The sequence below is a fragment of the Ambystoma mexicanum genome, chromosome 6p, assembly GCF_040938575.1.
Source record: "Ambystoma mexicanum isolate Mex_15411 chromosome 6p, UKY_AmexF1_1, whole genome shotgun sequence".
Lineage (NCBI taxonomy): Eukaryota > Metazoa > Chordata > Amphibia > Caudata > Ambystomatidae > Ambystoma > Ambystoma mexicanum.
Window position 1 is genome coordinate 382,697,029 of NC_090935.1, and position 20,601 is coordinate 382,717,629.

Sequence of the window (20,601 nt, forward strand, 5' to 3'; positions counted from 1 at the left end):
TTCTCTGCTGCAGTTGATGGTGGCTATGCAGCGCTTTGTGGAATTGTATGGCAGAGTTTGTTGAGCCTTGCTTCCGTCTCTGCAACTGCTCTTTCCCTGTTTTCCTTGACAATTACACACCCTCGAGCTAGGTGTGCCCCTGTAGGCTTGGTCGGTCAGTGCTTTGTGCCCGTTGTGCGTTTTGTAGGTGCGTAGTGTGGCTGCTATGCTACACAAGTGTTCTGAGACGTCAGTCACCTGTGAGCGGGCTTGGTTGGTGGAGGGGTGCAAGTAAACGCACACTTAATCACGCAGCATATTTTCCGATGGGTGCGATAAGGATAGGATGTCTTTAAATTGTACTTGTGATTCCAGGATTGGCTACTCCGAGTCACATGGCGAATCACACTTGTGGTACAGATATGAACAAGTACATTGCTAAATAAGCAGTTTATGGATGGATTACGCTATGACGGTGTTATAAACACGGATTTAAAGCAAACATTGACAAAGCCAAGAGTTTTGGCTTCTAAGTAGGCATGTGAAAGGCATTTTCTAGGCAATGCCAAAATTGTACTATCTGGCCATAAGATGACAACAGCTGGAAAATGGTGTTAGCATTTCGGTGTACTATGACAGTGCCTGTATAATACCTATACAAGAGCCAAAAGCATTGGATATGCCAATGCATGTTATTAACAGGAATTCAGTGTAAAAGGAACAGATGCAAGGACACATATATTGATTATTAATCAAGTGTCTCAATGCAATTGTGGTTGAGGCTTTTTATTACACCAGGAGCTAATTTATAGTTGTAAATATGCCATTATCTTAGAAATAACACAGGCATCCCCATAAAGGCACAGAGCTATCTCAAAGAGAGCCTGTGGGAAGGGTGTTTTAGATGGTGCGAGGCAGGTAGTCGTTGTGAATGGTCAAAAGGACTAGCATGGCCATTGGTGGTCAATGAGTGGATACAAATCCAAACAATACCCTCAACGTCTGTGCCCACCCCACCTTATCCCATCTCTCTCCTAACTTTATTTTCTATGCTCACAGTTGATGCTATAGGCAGCGCCTAGAGTGCCACCTAATTGCCAAAACTTAAAAACAATTGGATAATCACACCCTATGTCCTTTATATCATCATTGTGTAACTTGTGATGCCAGAGCTCTCATGCTTCAAGTGGCCATGCATGTGGAGGCCACCCAGTCCTATGCTCTTCGCTTTGGAGCCTGGAACTTGTATGTTTTGTTTGCCATTTGAAATGTAGGAAAACTACAAATCTCAGAATTCCAAGCAAAAACAGCTCTGTGATTCCAGCCTCCCTGCCATGTCAGGAGAGTTAAACATTTTAGCTTTGACTGAAAGGTTTTCAATTATATGATATGATGTGATAGGTTATTTATAACGCACATAATACCCAGAGAGTTCTAAACACAGACCCAGGGATCAAACATGTGTTGCTTCGTGTCGTCTTGCTTCCAAGACGGGCACGTTACTGCTGTGCTATCCTCCCGAGACAAGAGCATACAAATACTTTAAGAAAGTATCTGGATTTTTGATTTTGTGCTGCATTTTTGATTTGTCTGCAAACCAATAGTTAGGGTGGTTTATTGTGATTGGCCCCTGGCCACTTTCCTCCACGAGGCCCTCACTCCAGACTCTTAAATAGGGCAAAATGGCAATAGAAGTAGTTGCAGTAAAAAATGTTAGGAAAGGTTATGGGAAATAGAAGGATAGGACATGAGGCCACTCAAAAAGCAGTCACAGAGAAAGGTTTGGGTAGGATTAGACAGACTGGTAATGGAGAACCCAACACACAGAAAACACATTTGCATTGAAAACTCAAGGGCACAGAAATATTTACCTTTTGAAAGCTGCAACTGGTGTCCCAGTTAGCACAGTAACAAACCCTGGACACAATGGAATAACTCTCTTTCAAAAACCAATATCGTGGCTTTTCTTATCCACCGTCCACAAAAAAGTTTGGCCCAATAATTACCAAAGAGATTCTTGTAGCAAAGGTTATGCGTGAATAAGACATTTTGAGATTTCATTGGATATAGCTTCTTTATTGAGAGACAATGTGATGGCCACTTAATAAATGGTTGGATGTAAAGAATGCATTCACTTAAAGGGATAGTTCACTCAAAAATGGTATTGGCTAAAAAGATGGCCCATAATCAAAAATATATATAAAAAATATTTTTAAACAAAGCTCCTATGTGAAGTTTTGAGCAAATGAGGCTCAAACTCGGAAATGTCAAGCACTCGGAGGCATCCATTTTGTGTAATGGATGAGCCTCCTGTGCTTCTGTTAAACTCTGCCCTTGCTCCACTAATGAAGCAAAAGCCAGCCAGCTGTAATAAACAAAATCTACCAGTAGGTGGCTTTTGCTTCATTGTTGCTGGAGAGCAGAGAATGCAGGCAGGAAGGCTGCATGCAGGTAACAATTATATTGTTGTATTTATGATTGCCATGGTTAGAAAACCACGAAAATCATAAATACAACAATGTTGTATTTATGATTGCGGTGGCTTCAGCTTTGAGTCTCATGGGCTCCTACAGCCCTGGGAGCCTGGGAAACTTAAAAAGAAAACCACAGCAATTATAAATACAACCGCATTGTATTTATTACTGCAGCAGCTTTCCCTTTGAGTCTCCCAGGCTCCCCCGGCCAGGGGAGCCCATGAGACTCAAAGCTGAAGCCACCGCAATCATAAATACAACATTGTTGTATTTATGATTTTCATGGTTTTCTAACCATGGCAATCATAAATACAACAATGTTGTATTTATAATTGGTGCCCCTTTGCTTGTAGGCAAGTCCAGGCAATTATGAATACTTTGCCGGCAACCAACAGAGTTTTCATAACTGCTGCAACATTCTTTGCTAGTTTCCCGTGAAAGGGAAACTAGAAAAGAAAGTGGCAGCAATTATGAAAACTCCACCGGCAGCCGGCGAAGTATTTATAATTGCTCCGACTTTCATTTTACGTTTTCTGTGCTTCCCTGGGCTTGGGGAGCACCAAAAATGCAAAATGAAAGTGAAGGAAACCTCCTCTCCATGTTCAGCTCTGCTCGGGCTGCAGTAAGCTTTTGCTGCTTGATTAGTGCCGCAAGAGCAGGGCTTAACATGCAGAGGAGGATGCTTCAAATCACCAAAATGGATGCCACCATGTAAAGGCTTTGAGCCTCATTTGCTCAAAAGTGTACATAGGAACTTTCTTTAAAAAAATGTTTAATATATGTTTTTGATTATTGCCCATCTTTTAAGCCAATAATATTTTTGAGCGCATTATTCCTTTGTGCAAACGGAACAACCGATTGTAAAGGTGTTCATAAGCAATCACAAATCAGAACATGTTCTTGTACCTAAAACATGTCTGGATCAGCACATTTTAAGATAGGGAATCTGCATTATTTGATAGTCAAATGAAATCACATTAATTTGCAGCTCTTATATGCTGCCCCATGACAGGAGTGAGGGGTCTGTGAAAGTCAGATGAAACTGCTGGCTTTATCAACGCTTGTTTTTAACAGCACTTTTGTGCAAGAAACAGATATAATTAAAGGAGCGTAAGGCTCACTTGGTGAAGACATTTTTATTACACTAGTTGCACATTTTACAGCTGCAATTAAACCATTAACTCTCAGCATACAGCTTAGAAATAATACAGACAGGCCAAGGTTTGATGTTATTGTTTGATAAAGATATCTCAAGGAGATCCCAGGAGGAGATGTTTTGGGTGGGGAGGTGCAGATACTGGGCATAAATGGCAACAGGAATTAGTATAGCTATGGGCAGTCAGCGGGTGGGTTAGTAACCAAAAAATACCTACAAGCTTTGTGTCCCTCCTCAAATGCCATTTCCTTCCTAGCTGCACTCCAATGAAAGAGTATCAGCTTATAGGTGGGAAGCACCACCTAATAGTGAAAACTGAAAATGCCATTGGCGGCATATTGTACATTCAGAAGAATGACTACTCTATGCTTCTGCGTCCAGTGTGGACATTTCTCTTTAGTAGTTTCAAGAATTGTGATCAAAATACGTTTTAGAGATGCACCTACTGGGTACATGTCAGTATTCCAAGAGGGAACTGAAGAGGTGAAAGACCCCTACAGGGCCTTCTCGTGTGTTTAAGTTCTCCACACCTGCACCTCTTCTGACTAGTGGTTGACCCATGAGTGATAAGGGGGGGCAGGTGCCCCCATGGTTCCCCTCCTGGTGCCCAGTGTGCCCCCATAATTGTACTATGATCATTTTAGCACTTGTATTCTTGAACTGAGAAGGGAAAAAGCACACAATTACTGAAAGACTGAGGTTAGACGATCTATTCGCACACCTTGCCCCAGTGCCTGCTCTAGAAAGGAATAAAGCTCACTGAGCAGAGGATGTGTCCCGTTCCACGCTCTTGTCCATGCCCCATTCTACGCTCACGTCCATGCCCCACTCCACGTATCTGCCCATGCCCCGCTCCACACTCTTGTCCATGCCCGCTCCACGCTCCAGTCCATGCCCCGCCCCATGCTCCTGTCCATGCCCCATTCCACACTCCTGTCCATGTCCTGCTCCACACTCTTGTCCATGCCCCGCTCCACGGTCCTGTCAATGCCCCACTCCACGCTCATTTCCATGCCCCATTCCATGCTCATGTCCATGCCCCATTCCACACTCCTTTCCATGCCCCGCTCCACACTCTTGTCCATGCCCCATTCCACACTCATGTCCATGCCCCACTCATGTCCATGCCCCACTCCACACTCCTGTTCATGCCCTGATCCAAGCGCCTGTCTATGCCCCATCTATGCCGTGTGAGAGTAACAGTTCCCCTACTTCTTTTGTTACACTTCTACCAATGAGAGGATCAGACTTTTAGTGAATAGCCTGGACTATTACACACTATGGACAAGCTACCTGAACTAGCATTTTAATAGATCTTGCACAATTCATTATAATTCACTTTAAAGATATATATTGACATACACGTCCTGCCCTTGTGACTAACATCTTCTCTTCTAGTAATTTGAGCAAACCTAAAGCGGTCAGGCATAGAGCAGAGCCGAGGGGACGCAGATGTGTTTCTGCAGTTGGCTTAAACTGAAAATCATACATTATAGAGTATTTGAAAAGCAAAACAACATATTTATTCCAAAATTCACCAATGGTAATAGCCAGGCCCGACCTGCCGCTGCCAGAAGGCAAAAGGCAATTGATTTTCCTTTCAGTTCTTCTAGTGGGGAAACCTACCACCAGTTCTCACCTCTATCTAACAGAGGAAGGTGGAGTGCAGGGATGAGAGACCACAGGCATGCCCTCTTAGGCTTAACAAGCAAATCAAGTCTTAGGCAATGAAGTTATTTATTTAAAAAAATGTGTTGGCATCTCTTCTGCCTGCTTTCTAAGACGTGCCCACACAAGCTTTCCAATGTAGCGCTTCTCAGCATGTTGGCCAAGACCTTGGGCCTCATTACGAGAATGGAGGTAGCCATGGAGCTATTAGCTCTTGGCTGCCTCCGTTCCAGGCTCCATTACCGAGTTCCTGCAATGGGATTTACCGCGTTATTCCGACATAGGAGGACCCAGTAATTCCTCCTTGCAGCAACCCATCCCCATTTGAGCCCCCATAGGCCTCAATGGGAATGGGGAGAGAGGTAATAACGGGCAGATTATATCTGGCCCGTTATTCCCTCCCTCTCCCCCTCGCGGGACCCGGAAAGCACGCCTGGTTTCAGCAGGCGTGCGATCCGGGTCCCGCGATGGGAAGCTCGTAATCGACGCTCCCGGAATGAAGGGGGCCGGTCCCGTACCGGCCCCCTTCATTCCCAGAACGCCAGCCTTATAATGAGGCCCCTTATCTTTTCACACTAAAGATGCATGTTTACATAAATCTCCTGCTGCCACTATTACCAGCATCCTCCTAGAAATAAATCCAACCTAGGGATGCTGAGTAAGCATGGGAAAAGCATCTCAGACAATACCTGGGTCAGACGAAATGTCACAATCCACAAACTTTGCCATTGTTCTGTAGTGAATGTTGCCACGATTGGATCCAATGTCAACAATGATCCATTGGGCCAAATGTCAGAATTGGAATGTTAAAGTACTTTGTAGAATCTATTGGCATAAACATAGCAAATGCATCCTCTGTGGGGATGTAGTTTTTCTTTGCAGGATGTGCATCGTCGCATCTTCGAATGCTAGTTCAGTGGGTTCTTTCTTACTCAACCACATGAATTCATCAAAGCAATCATGTGAACTGGAAGGCCTCTCCCCCTCGGACCCTAGCTGAATGCTCAAACAGCAAGCCCATCACTACCATTACATCATTCTCAATGCATCTCCCGCACAGGGAACCTTTAACACAGCACCCGAAACATGCTTAATATGTCCACGTCTCAAAAGAAAGCATCTGGGGACAGATGGGCTTGCAAATTACTGCCAATCGCCAACGTTACATGCCTGGGCAAAGACCTTGAGAGAACCATCATTAAAAATGAATTCATCTTCTATAATACGCTTAATAGGAGACCGGGACTGCAATCTGAACCTGTGATGCTCTGTGTTGTCTTGCTTCAAAGACAAACGCGTTGCCACTGAGCTATCCTCCCATCCTCAAACCTTAGACATAAAACTGCATGACACAATAGGGCCGTACAGAATATAAGAGTATTATAAATCTGGGTTCTGACACAAATACGACACTAAAACAGAAACCATACAGGTTATAGATGACACACTCTATGATCGATGTCCCCTAGTTCTATCTGACCTTTCCCTTTCGGCAGCCTTTGACGCAATTAACCACATGACTCTAATCACACCACTACCAGCCTCACGAATCGAAGTGTTAGGCTCTGTGCTTAAAGGGTTCTCATCCTTGATAATGAAAAGAAACTAGCTCATTGAGATCAAAGAATTCTGATTGTCATATCACCTGGTCAGGTTCAAGGCCCTCAAGGTTCCATCCTGAACCAGTCATCTTTATTCTATTATCTATTCATGTATACTCTGGGAGGTCACCTAAGCATCCCTGATATCTGAGTCCATCAGTATGCAGTTAAAGGTCACTTGCATCCAAGACATCACAGAGCTGAAATACTGTACCACGCTTATCCAACCCTGAAGGTCAGTCTCCTACTCAAAGCTCAGCCTCGACAAAACTGAGCTTGTGCTTCGCTGCCACACAGTGAAGCGAATATTCATCCAATCGTGGGTAGGCTTACATCTGGAAAGGTTCACCCCACAATTAGTCCCTAACCCTAACTAACTGGGCTTTATCATCAACAGCAACCTATTCTTCAAACCTCACATCAACAATTCACCTCAAACAACCTGGTTTCAGCTTTGATTTCTGCACAAAATAAAAGCTTTCTTCAGCCCTCTATCATCAGGACCACTAACCCAGTATTAGGACACCATGTCTTGGTAGAGGAAAGGACCTTCTCTCGGGTATCACTGTCTCATTCCTCACGCCATTCAAGGCAGTGTAACACACAGTTGCCAGACTAATCAGCAGCATCAGGAAATTCAACGACATCTCTCCCATTCAGAAGAAGCGTTACTGGCTGCCGGACCTAGAAAGGATCATTTATAAAAACATGTAAAATATCCAAGAATACACTCAGGGGCCACCGTATCTGAGCAAAGCGCAAATCCTTTCTGGATGCCAGCTCCATTACAGAAGTTGCAATACTGCAAGACCAGGAAACCAGCCTTCTCCTTTTATGCACTGATACTGTAGAATATGCCCTCCCCCCCCTCTCCCCCCCGCACTATCTATTACTTTTGAAGACCCAGCTGCTAAGGGAGCTTGCCTCGGAGCACCTGGGGTCTTAATCCGCCCAAACCTGCTCGTCATCCTAGGAGACTGGCATCATTGGTCGTTGCTGTAGTAAACCTCATATTTACCTTTGCTCAATGCTCGGCTGCTTCCAAGCTAGATTCCCACCATATCAATACCAAACATACAGACATACATACATACAGACAGACAATGCTATCTTCAGTTCCCCCTGAATACATCTGATTGGAAATCTCAGTTCTTCTAGAGGGGCAAATGAACTCTAGTTCACCTCACTGACAAGGTACTGTAGATTCCAAGAATGAGAAACGGCTAGAACCGAAATATTTTGCAACTCAGGTATTTATTTTTTTAAAAAAAAATTCTGTGTTCACCTATGTCTGCTTTCAAGACGTGCACATACAAGCTCTCTAGATCAACATTACAGCTAATGTAGTACAAGACATTGGCCGCATTCCAAGTACAGCGGTGCGGTAAAAAGTGGCAGTAATTCTGTTACAGCCCGTTTACTGCAGCATTACTGCACTGCTGTATACGTTTTGGTGGTAGGGGGATGATTTACCTCGAACAAAAACCTAGGGCCAGCAAAAATTGACAGATTTACCATGCAGTAATACCACTTATGGTAAATCCACCAAAAACCTCCCTGGATCCCACAAAAGGAGACTAGATCCACTGTGCCACCATGCTTATTCGTGTGATAAATTCACTAGCCAGGTGTTTGAGGTAATTCACCATATTTACAGCCAAATTACTACCAAACTTGAAATGAGGCCCATTGTGCCTCATTACGTGTTTGCCAAATTGTGGTGGAATTACCACCAAATTAGATTACCATTACCGCCACTTGTAATCAGGCAAATTCCTCCTGATTGCAAAGGGACAGAATGGCAGAGTTAACCGTAGGGCTCCATGCGATTTTGGAGAAAGGTTTGCAAATGTTAACTCCACCGTGGTAATTCCTGTGGTTGTTGGTGCTAATGTAACCCTAAAGTAACCCTCTGTCAACTTTTGTTACCAGAGGGGATAGGAGATTTGCAGTTTTTTGACCTAAACTATGGAATAGCATACAGCAAAAGATCAGGGAATGCCAGACACTTGTTCAGTTTAGGAAGGATCTGAAAACGTTTTTGTTCCAGTAATCAGCTAATGGTTTGACAACTAATAAGGACACAATAACATAATAACTATTGACTGATCCTCTGTATCTTATCTCAATATTTTTGAATATTGGCAATTCCAACAGCGCCCCTATATGATCAAGTCGGTCATGGGCGCGTTCTAAATACAAAAAATCAAAATCAATGTGGAGGAAAGTACTTGTCCGTAGCTTTCAAGCGATATTAAAAGTAAAGCTGAGGGATGACGATTCCTGAAGAAAACATCAAATAAAGTGAGAAGGTTGGAGAAGACTCCCAACTCTAAATGTGTGGTAAAGAATCCGAAGATGGCCTACAAGGGTGGAGCTAAGGGAGGCCCTGACCATTGGCTAAAAGGGAAATGTGGAAAATCAACACTGAAAGCAAATGCAGTTTCTTATATCCCTATGAAACTGCTTAATGTTACAGAGGCTTTCCAGCATGACAACGGGGAATATTCACACAGCATGTAACCCCTACAAACAACATCCGTCGGCAGGCAGAAGCACCAGCGGCTCCAACGAAGGCCGAAACTAAGGCCCCTGTTTCCCCCTGGAAATCATCAGTCCACCAGCAGCATCTGCAGGGAGGGGGCAGGAGACGCCCCTCCCCACCAGGAGCTGCCAGCAAGCAGCCGTGCACCCAAGCCAGCCAGCCACTCCGCCGTTCCACACGTGCGTGAGGCACAACATATGGTAAGGCCTGTGTCCTTCACTACCTCGCATCTGCCTGTGTTCCTAAATCCGATCGCCCATTTCCATGCTATTCGTGCACTGAGGAAATCCAAGCCCCATTGTGCCCACGTTGCCGGATCCTCCATTGTCCGGAGATTCCCAGCCTGACTCACCTGATCCTATCATGGCCAGCGCAGCGCGGTGCCATAAAGAGGCTGGAGCCTCGTTGGCCAGAAACTGACCCTTTTTTACACAAACAACATCCGCCGGGAGGTGGAAGCGCCGGAGGCCTCCAATGAAGGCCGAAACTAAGGCCCCTATTTGCACTCTGTTCTCCACTTGGCGCCAGGAGCCAAGGCATAAAACCTTACTGTTCCCCTATGATTTGAAATAATACGCTGACCCCCAATCGAGCTGACTTACCTACCTCACTGCCCGTGGACACCCTCAGATCAACAACAACGTGAGTAAGACAGACACTGAGGTACAGACCTCATCCACCCACCTGTGCACTGTGCATCTGCCTATCCACTGTGCCACTCTCAAAAGTGTATCACTGTACATTCACAATACAAGCAGTGCTGCATGTATGATCGCAATCCCTGTGCCTCTGCCTGTGCACACATGCGCATGTCGACAGAACCAAACGTGTCCTGATTCCAGACGTCCAATGGCCCATGTCTGCTGGCAAAGGTGGTCTTGAGGCTCATCCCCTTGCAGAAAGTGCAGGAAACACATGATTAATGCTTAATATTCATCTGTGTGTGTCTCTTCAGGCATTACATGACTGGACCATGTCAGAGACGTACATCAGAAATCACACCATCAGTCCGTCTTTCACACACTATCTACGGCATGATTTGCAACAAACACATGCTCATTAAAGATAAGAAACATACTACACAATGCATAGCAATGAATGTACACGTTAATCATTAAACACCCCATCCAGCAAAAGAAGAACAGTGGACAATTACACCCCAATCATCCCCACTAGGGGTGTTAACACAAGTTCCACAGCAGCAGACATGCCACAGATATGACAGTCCATTGCCCTTGTGTATTAGGCTGTTACACCGAACCATCCTTGCGAGCCCATGGATAAGGGAAGCAGGAGTGGCATATGTGAGTCAAGGACCCCAAGCAGCAAACACATACACAAGACAAGCTTGAAGGGCCCAGCTGGAACAGGCAGTGGATGCTTTCAAAAGCCACAAAGCACCACACCGTCACTTGAAAGCACAATAGACTAGCAATTTTAAACTATATTAACTATTTACACTAACTATGAAAAACCTACTTTACCTATTTAAACTAACTATCAAACAGAAACTTAACTAACTAAACTAAAAGAAAAATCAAAAATGGCCACATACGACCCGGGAGGGGGGGTACCCAGGAGGGGAGAGGTACAGGGTGCTGCTCAACACCCACATGCGATGATGCTGAGGAAAAAAAAAACCTCCATGGGCTCAACGCCTGCACAGCCCGACCTATGTGGGAGATAGATTGTCGTCCGAGTCTGGCTCTTCCTGGAAAGGAGGACGTGGCACAGGAGCATGACCACGCCTAGCCGCAGCTTGCCCCTCGTCGGCAGCAGGTCTGCCAGACGGGTGAGCCTGGTACTGTGTGGTGATGACTTGTAGGTCTGCATGCAGAACCTCCCGTGATACACGTGCTTCCTCTTGCAAGGTAGCACATGTAACACAGAGTTCCTCCTGCAAGGCCTGGCTTGACAACTACTGCACCTCCCGGCAAGCATGTAGCTCAGCCGAGATGGTACGCTCAAGCTGTGCAAACCTCTCCTCTGCCCGCTCCCTCTGGGACATCAGAAGGACCCCCAGAGTGGATCTGAGGGAGGCATACTCCTCCCTCAGGGCCTTCATGTGTGCCTCTGCGTGAGCAGCAATTGCTTAACGCAGAGACGACATTTCAGCCTGGCGTGCCCTGTCTGAGGCCGCCATGCCCAGCCTGAGCGAGGGGCCATGAACCGTGCCGCCTGCTGCTGGAGAAGCACCTACCTAGCAGGGGGGAGCACAGATTGGGCCACACACTCCATGCTCTCAGTGATTTTCTCCATTGCTGCCCCCTGCCATTCAGAATGGGCAGTCATGTCTTGCTCCCACTCAGTATACTGTGGTTGCGCGCGGCAACCATGTTGCTGGACTTGACCGTGTGTCCTCGTTGTGTTGGCACCGCCCGCGGCTGGACGACTACATGCCCCCGTCGACGTGATGTCCCAGGCACATCAGTGACTGGTGTGGAGGGTGACCCTGCATCCCGATCCACCACGGGCGGAGGTACCAAGACTGTCTGACCCCTCAGTGCAGGTGTCGCAGACAGAGGAGTGTCCACATCAGAATCACTCACTCCTGACATATGGACCTGATGCTCATCCAACTTGACATGGTCATCAGAGTGTTCATCAGGGCTGGACTCATAGGCAGCCAGAGACAAGATGGACTGTAGCACTTGGGGGGTTTTCGTGGCCTACCACCCCACGGCCCCCACTTGTGCCGGGTTGTTGTAGTGAGAACAACCCTGTGCCTGGCATGACAACGCCATCCTCCGGCTCCATTGCGTCATCATCTGAAAAATAGAGAGAAAAAAGGTCACTACACATGTTAGAAGCACACAACACACACACACACCGACAACAAACACATCAGGCAGACATGTGACACACAAAATAGAACCTGGCATGCTTGCTGGGTCAACTTGAATTTGCTTCTGTGATTAGACCTGTGGAAAGGTGGCAGTTTGAACTGAAGTGGGTCTATGCAGTGCAGCGAATATGTATGTTACTCACTACCTACATGTACAAGGACTCCATGGTGTGTGTCAGAAAATGTGAAGGCAGTGCAAGGTCAACTTCAGTCATCACGTGCAATGTGCATTCAATGGGTAGCATATCTACAAGCAAAGCACCCCTCCACCCAAGTGCAAAAGCAGGGATGCCTAGCATGGTATCAAAAGGCTGAGCATAGACCTGTGTATTGACATACAGTGTTGACTAGCATCAACAGCTTCATGTGAGTCAAGTGACAACACTGCAAATGATGATGGGACAGTAAGCAGGACACATGATGAAACCTCTGGAGTCCACCCACGTGCGAAGAAGACACTACACCAGTTGGACAGAGTCATTGGCCTTTAAACAGGCTGAGGCCTGTGACCCTAACAGATTGTCAGACCCTAAACATGTGTGCAACGCAGTACTGATCCACAGTTGACATGGGAAGGCAAATGAAATGCCATACAATTTAGGTCATCCTGGACTTGTATTACAGTCATCATCCAGTCATGGACACATATGGGCATGCGGGGAATGCACATGGAGCATGAATGGGCACTCATGTCCCTGCGGGGCATCTGACCTCTGCACAGTCCAAGTGAGACACCCTACATCAAGTACTAAGGATGTACCACAATGCATATGTCTGGCAGATTGGCCGCTGGATGTTAGCATGTACACAGGAGGCATGAACAGGGAAGTACCCAACGGCAATATTGTAGCAGACCAGTGATAAGGTGGAATTGGGGTGCAGAGCAGGGGGTTGAGGGGCAAGGGAGCATGCTTACATTGGGTACCCCCTTGCAGGCAGAGTACACATGCGCATCAGTCATGCTATGCATAGTTCCTGGGCTGAGAGGAAGCTCACCCCACGCTACATGCAGAAGTGCCAGTGAGCTGGAACATGGACCAGAGGGGCAAAGTGGTAACCAGCATGTGAGTAGGATGCAATAGTGGTGATGTGGACAGTCCCCGTCTGCTCCACATGTCCACCATCCAGCAGAGTAGACATGCATCAGGGAAGCATTGCATTACTCACACATCATAACCATGTACACGTGACATGTAGTGGCAGTCATGCACATCACATCACACAAGTAAAACACACACGTCCCCCACAAACACGCATCAACACTCACTGGACTGTGTATCAAAGTCCGGCATCTCTTCCACTCCTTCGACCGATTCTGATGGTATGAACTCCGCAACGAGTGACTCATGCAGAGTGAGGTCTTCCTCCTCCGGTTCAGGCCCACCGGCAGTCACCAGAGTCAAGTTGTAATTTGAGGCACGCTTAGCCTTAGCGCTGCGTTTGAGGTCATTCAAACGCTTTTTGCACTCTTGCGCTGTGCGCACCTCATGGCCGAATGCACTCACATGTTCCGCAACTTGCTTCCAGTGGGTATCACGGTGGGCAGCCGTAGTCTGACAATTGGCACCCACTAGCATGTCATGGCTGTGGTTCCGCACGTAGTCCATGAGGTAGTCCAGTTCCTGGTTTCAGAAAGGCTTCTTCCTCGACGTGCAGGAGGTGGTGGCTGTGTGTGGGGTCCCAGCCTGTGCTGCAGGTGCAACCTTCCTCCTCTTAGATTGTGGCGCAGACCCTGGCTGGCTGATGCCGCCCTGATCAGCATGGCCAGTGGGACCGGTGGATTTAGCCAAGGGAGTGGCAGGTGAAGGGACGACCAAAGGCCTGACTTGCATCAGTGGCAGCTGGGTGCCCTCTAATGGACCCTGCGCAGCAACATCCGCTGTGGCACGGTCATTGCCCGCGACTGTCCTGGTTTGCAGACTCACAACCGGGGTGTTGTTGGGTGCATCTGCCCCTGCACTTGCCAACACCCGGCTGTTTTGGGCAGCAGATGACATTACTGCCCCAGGGACACGCGTCTTCGTCAGGGCAGCCCTGCGTGCCCCTACGGTTTCCCTCCGGGCCTGTTGGAAATCTTCCAAGGGCTCTTCAATTGCCAACGCACAGACCCTGAGCCTGGGTGGTGGTGTCCACAGCTGCACCTGCAGCTACCACTACCCTTGGGCCCGTGGCAGTTGATGAAACGGACTGCAGGGTCACACGGGCGCTAGTGCCAGATGCAGATCCACAGGGGGTGGTGGCATGACTGCACCGACACATGGCACATCATGCTCAAGTGGCGCACCCCTGCCTCTTCCCCCTCTGCAGCCACCCTGGACACCGTGGAGTCCCCCTACTCCCTGGTCACCCCAGCCACATCCCTGACCAAGCCCGCCACGAGGAATACGCCCAGCTGAGGCGCCCCTCACCTTTGTGGCCTCCCAACCATGGCACAGATGGAGTAGTGCTGGCACAGATGGAGTAGTGCAAATGGGAGGTGTACACCACAATTGACCTGGGCAATTGGGGTGAAGGGTGTGGGATGCAAGATGTTAACAGCCCCCCTGCACCTGCAAGGCTGTATGTGACCCCGGTGATGTAGTGACGGGACACGCTACGCTCAGGCACCCCAAAACTGCAGTAAAACCGTGCACGCAACCCTGCAGCCTATGTGCGTGGAATCAACCTCCCGCAGTACGCTGAAAGGGGCCCCTGGGGGTCCCTTACGTCTATGGAAACAAGGCGAGTCACCACACACGATAGATACGCCAGACACAAGGTTGTATTCCCAAAGCTAGGGTTTATTGCAAAGCAAAAGTCTCTGTTGGCCAACTCGGTCTCACTCCCCGCCATGTGTATATCTAGACCTCGAGGGACACAAGAGAGTGAATTACATACATCAGTTACATATATACAAAATGCATATCAAACAATCAGCTACGACATGCTTAGCACCCCCCTTTATTGGGTTTCTTTGAACTTGGTGTGATGATGGACACTTTCGACAACTATGACACCTTCAAATATCTATTCTAGTAACAATTTTGCAATTTGTGAGTGCGTAGGCATCTTTCAGTTGTTGAACGGAACACAGCGCTTCTGTTCTTGGAAGCGAGCTACATACGGGGGAAGAGTCACATTCCAGACCTTGCTATCTATGAGGTGCTATTCGTGTCCTGGAAGCTGACACGCTCTAACAGGGCTCAGCAAAGGGGGGCCGTAAGAAAAGCATAATTCAAGCCTTTTAGCTGCTTTATTCTAACATATTCTACCATATAACGAGACTGGCTGGCAGCTGCGAAATGATTAAATGCCCTGCAGCTCTGCTTCAAGGCTAATTCGGGAGGGAGCCGGGCATTCTTCCTGGCGCTGCCTACGTTGTGTTTCAACTAACTCTGGTTATTCTCGCGGCCCTGCGGCCTTGTCCTTTCACGTGCAGACAACAGTGTTTTACAGTCGAGCAGTGTAAGCAGAACATGTACTGCGAAGCAATAAGAACAGAAAGCAATGAGCAATGGTTAGGAAACAAAATGGCGATTCTTGTTACATCAAAAGGGCCGTTAATTGGCAAACTCGGAAACCTATATTCTGTCATATCGTGCATTAGACGGTTGGCTCACGGCCATCAAAATACGTTTGCTGTCACATATGAGAGGTATCCATTTTTCTAGACTGACAAACCCTCCTTTGGCCGTATGCCAAACGTCTCATCCATTTATTGTATCCTCCTCTAATGATGATAAGTCTGAAGTACTTATGTCTGAATTTTGCATGCTATCGTAAGCATCATCACCTTCATTGATATCTATAGCCATCAATTATTTTACTGTTTTCATCTCATTTGTGTCTTGGTCAGCCCGACCATGAGTTTGTTTTCTTTTTGTCATCATATGCATACATCCCTTAGTACATCCCTCAGTTACCTCAGTGCAAACTTTTGGTAGGCAGTGTATGCAACAACAGCACATTATGAATATTCCAAACCCCACTACCAATATCGAAATCAACTTCCATCCCCAAGAACGCAGTATTCCCCAAAACCAGGACCCTATTCCCCAGCCTCCTTCTCCAGTAGGGAGTTCAGAACTGAGGACATGCATTTTCTTTATTGCTTCAAAGATTGTAGGGGAATAGTCATCTACAAATACACAACACGCTGATCCCACTATTTTGCAAATTCCCCCACGATCAACCAGGATCACATCGAGAGCCATTCTATTTTGCAGTGTCATTAACCTGATTCCTCTTTCTTCCAACGTCATGTTAAATAGTATATCTGTTTTGTTCATGGTATTTTTTAGTATTCTGGACAGCTGCCTTATATTATAGGAGTTCACTATCTGCCCCAAGAATGGAATGATTGATTTTGCTACGTCAGCTGCTATCAAAACACCTTTGCTACTCCTTTTGCCTCTAGATCTAGATAGTTTGGCCATGTCTACTGTTTCTAAGAGGAACACTCCTGGGAACAGTAGACCTAGGTAACATCTACCTCCCCAGTTTCTGGGCAACCAAGGATATGCTTTCTCTCCGCATATAAAATAAACTGGATCTCCCACATATACTGGTTCTATTTCCCATTTCAATACCACTGTATTCATGCACCCAGTAAATGTTCCGACTGAAAAGGAGCCTTTCTTTTTTAGACAAAAAGGGACAGTTCTTGGGTTATAATTCACCGGGTAAGAAGGGGGAACTGCATCTTTGTCCCTGTCTGTTCTTACACGAAACGCCATCACAGATGTTTTATCTGGTGGGGACAATCTATCTCGTCTATTTTGTCGTGTTATCTTTCGCGTACTTTTCCTCGTAGGCTCTGGGGCCAGTACTTGTGCTTTATGGAATATGGAACAACCCACAGGCTTCATTATTATTTCCTCAAACTCATTCATGTTAGTTCTGTCTAATTGACCCGTACTACTCTCATTCAATTTCCCATAGAACATTGCACTTAAAGATGCACTACATGCAGAACTTAATGGTAATGGCTGTACATACCAACCTATTCCTTTCCCAGCATGCTGTGGTAAATGGGCACATTCCTAGCAATTTGTTTTCTCCAGAATTGCATGTGTCATGTTCATAATTAATAACAGCGTGTTGTTACCAAACCCTTCCCTTTGTCTTTCTTCCATTGGGGACAGGGTATAAGTAATCACCTGAACCGGGCTTTCAGTAGTGGATATATTAACTATTGGTAAAAACATTTCCAATGGGTGTATCGATTCCACATATCATAATACTAGGGCTATCGTTATTGGTGCTACCACACTCATAAAGCACATAATTATTGTCAGTGCCAGCATGCAATTCTTTTTACCATGCGTTTTTCTTAAGCTTATAGTCTTTATAATTGACTCATTCTCAGCAGTGGTGCAGGAGGAGGCTGGAACCGGTCCCGACATGTTTCTCATCGTCCTTCTTCTTCCTTATTACAGTTCGTCGTGGATATCTCTCTTTGTTGCGCTTGCTCTGATGTCAATAAGTTTAACGGAATTGTCACAGTTCAGTTCTGCAAGTCCTTTATAGCCTGAATTTGCTTATTTATTTTTAGGCAAGATCACTTGTCCTTTCTCATACTGCTCAGAGGACTTTTGATCAGTTATCTTATTGCCTTAGTACCATGTACGCCCAGCTTGTCCACTCTGGTTCCAGACACATGTACTTTTTATGATCGCACCGAGGAGCCGCGAGTCTTGAATTGTCCGACTTGCACAATTCTCACGCTTCTCTCCTCTACACCTCTAGTTCCTTCTCCGTCCATGAGCAGAACCAGAGGTTGATATAAACGCCAACGCCTGTGGATCACTTTGTCTTTCGAGGCCGCAAATTGTATCTCCTCACTCCTGGTATCATGTGATCCATGAACAGTGGCGGTGCACTTCCAGATGCAGCTCAAAGTCAGCCTGTGGCGTTACTGCAGGTGCTGGTGTGCACCGCGCCAGTGATGCAGATTCGGTCTTTGGCGCGGTGGCAAGTGCTGGTGGGCACCAAAGGGGTACACGTTTAGTTTCTGCTGGTATTTGCAAGGCAGATTTTGTGTCGGCCAACAGTGATGTCTATTCTGCTGGGCAACGTTGGGGCACTCTTTGCCCTTTCCCCTTTTTAGCAATCGTCTCAGGCTTTGTTTCGAGTTTTACTTCTTGCTTGGGCAGATTTGGTGGCGGCTTACTGGCAACATTGTCTTCCGTTTCTGGGACCGCTGTCTCTTTCCGGTCGTCTGGGTCAGGCAAGTCTTTCAGTGAAGTTGGAAGCTTTTTGGCATGGGTGGCATGGATCCACGACCTCCGTCCATCCACCCGTACCGCCGTCTGCGTTGCCAAGAGTACTTGATAGGGGCCAAGCCACCTGGGTGCTAACGATGACTTTCTTTCAAATATTTTAAGCAGCACCCAGTCTCCTGGCTCCAGCACGTGCCCCGGACCGGTGTATCTCACTGGTAATGCCTCCTGCACCTGTTGATGAATCAAACACAATTTCTGCATTAAAAGGCCACAATAAGTACTAAGCACAGGATGTTCTACCTCTGTAAGTCGTTTTGGCTGAGGTGCGCACCAAACATTTGCCGGCCTCCCCATTACGATTTCGTACGGGGAGAGCCCAGTTTTAGCCTGTACAGATGTACGCATGCATAACAGCGCTATTGGTAATGCATCCACCCAACTCAACTTGCTTCCTGCACATATTTTGCTGATTTGTGACTTGAGAATCCCATTGTGCCTCTCCACAAGACCGGCCAAACTCGGATGCCTTGAACTATGGAATCCCTTATCAATTTGAAGACCCGCACATATCTGTAACACCACTGCACCCACAAAATGCGGGCCATTATCTGACCATAAGACACGGGGCAAGCCAAAACGGGAAAAATATTCTTTAAGCATTACTTTTGCCGTGCTCATTGCTGTGCAGTCTTTTAAGGGACATGCCTCCACCCACTTACTGAATGCACAGATCACCACTAAGACATATTTCAAATTTTGGCATCCCTCCATCTCTATGAAATCAAAATGGATCACCTCAAAAGGCATAGAGGGCGGGCCAAAACTGTCTATTGGAGTCACTGTTCACTTTCCTACATTGTGTTGTAAACACGTGATACAGTTCTGCACCAACCTCTCTGAATTCTTCTTTATGTTAACATTCTGCCATACTGTAGATAGGTGCTGTATTATCTTTTTCGCACAGATGTGGGTAGGGCTGTGGGCCATTGTGACCATTGCAGTCACATATGAATTTGGCAACATCCAGTTTCTAGTTCACTTGTCCACCCAACAACCCTCCAGATCTAACTCAGCAGAGCCCTCTGCCCACCCTTGTATTTCATCGGCCGTAGCTTTGGCCTGCATTTCTTTGACAGTGGCAACTCCATTTTCTATCATACAGGGTACTTCCTCAGTCTGAACCATCATCATTTTGGTATTTAAATCAGTGACAGTTTGTTTCGCAATTCTGTCTGCAAACGCGTTTCCCTCTCCTACTTTGCATGTTACCTTTTTGTGTGCCTCGCATTTCACTATTGCTAGGCGCTTTAGAAGCGTGAGTGCAGACAGCAATCGTACAATCAAAGGGCCATGTTGAATTCTGGCACCATGTGATGTAAAAAACCCTCTCTCAGCCCAGAGTCGTCCAAAGTTATGAAGCACCCCAAAAGCATACTGACTATCAGTAAATATAGTCACATTCAAATTTTCAGAAATCTTGCAGGCTCTGGTTAATGCTATTATCTCTGTGGCTTGTGCCGAGTTGTAGGGGATTCTTTTGCTTTCTACAACGCTCTCTAGGGTAGTGATAGCGTCACAAAATAACTCTCCATCTGGCTCTTTCTGTGGGGTATTAGTTATATCAACTCTCCCCTTTGTTTCTTCCTCAGTGACCATTAAGCAATCATGGGGAGCTGATTCATTCTCCCCAATTTCTTTTATAGGTAGTGTCATTAATTCTGCAGGATTCAAAGCGCTACACCTCATAATTTGGATATGGGGCGCGAACAAGATAATCTCATATCTTGTCAATCTAGCAGAGGTGCGGTGTAGTGTCTGTGTTCTATTTAATAGAACGTCTATGGCATGTGGCACCATCAGAATTAAAGTATGCCCCAATACCATCCCTTCCGTTTGTTTCACTGACGCAGCAGCCGTCGCGACGGATAGCAAACATCGTGGTAGTGCGTGCGCTACAGGGTCCAGCGCAGAAGAAAAATAGCCGCATGGCCTATTTCTTCCACCTTGTTCCTGTGTCAAAACCGCCAATGCACATCCTTCACTTTCAAACACAAACAGTCTAAAAACCTTCTCATAATTTGGCGTGCCCAAAACTGGAGCCGAACATAATGCAGTTTTCAATTGATCAAA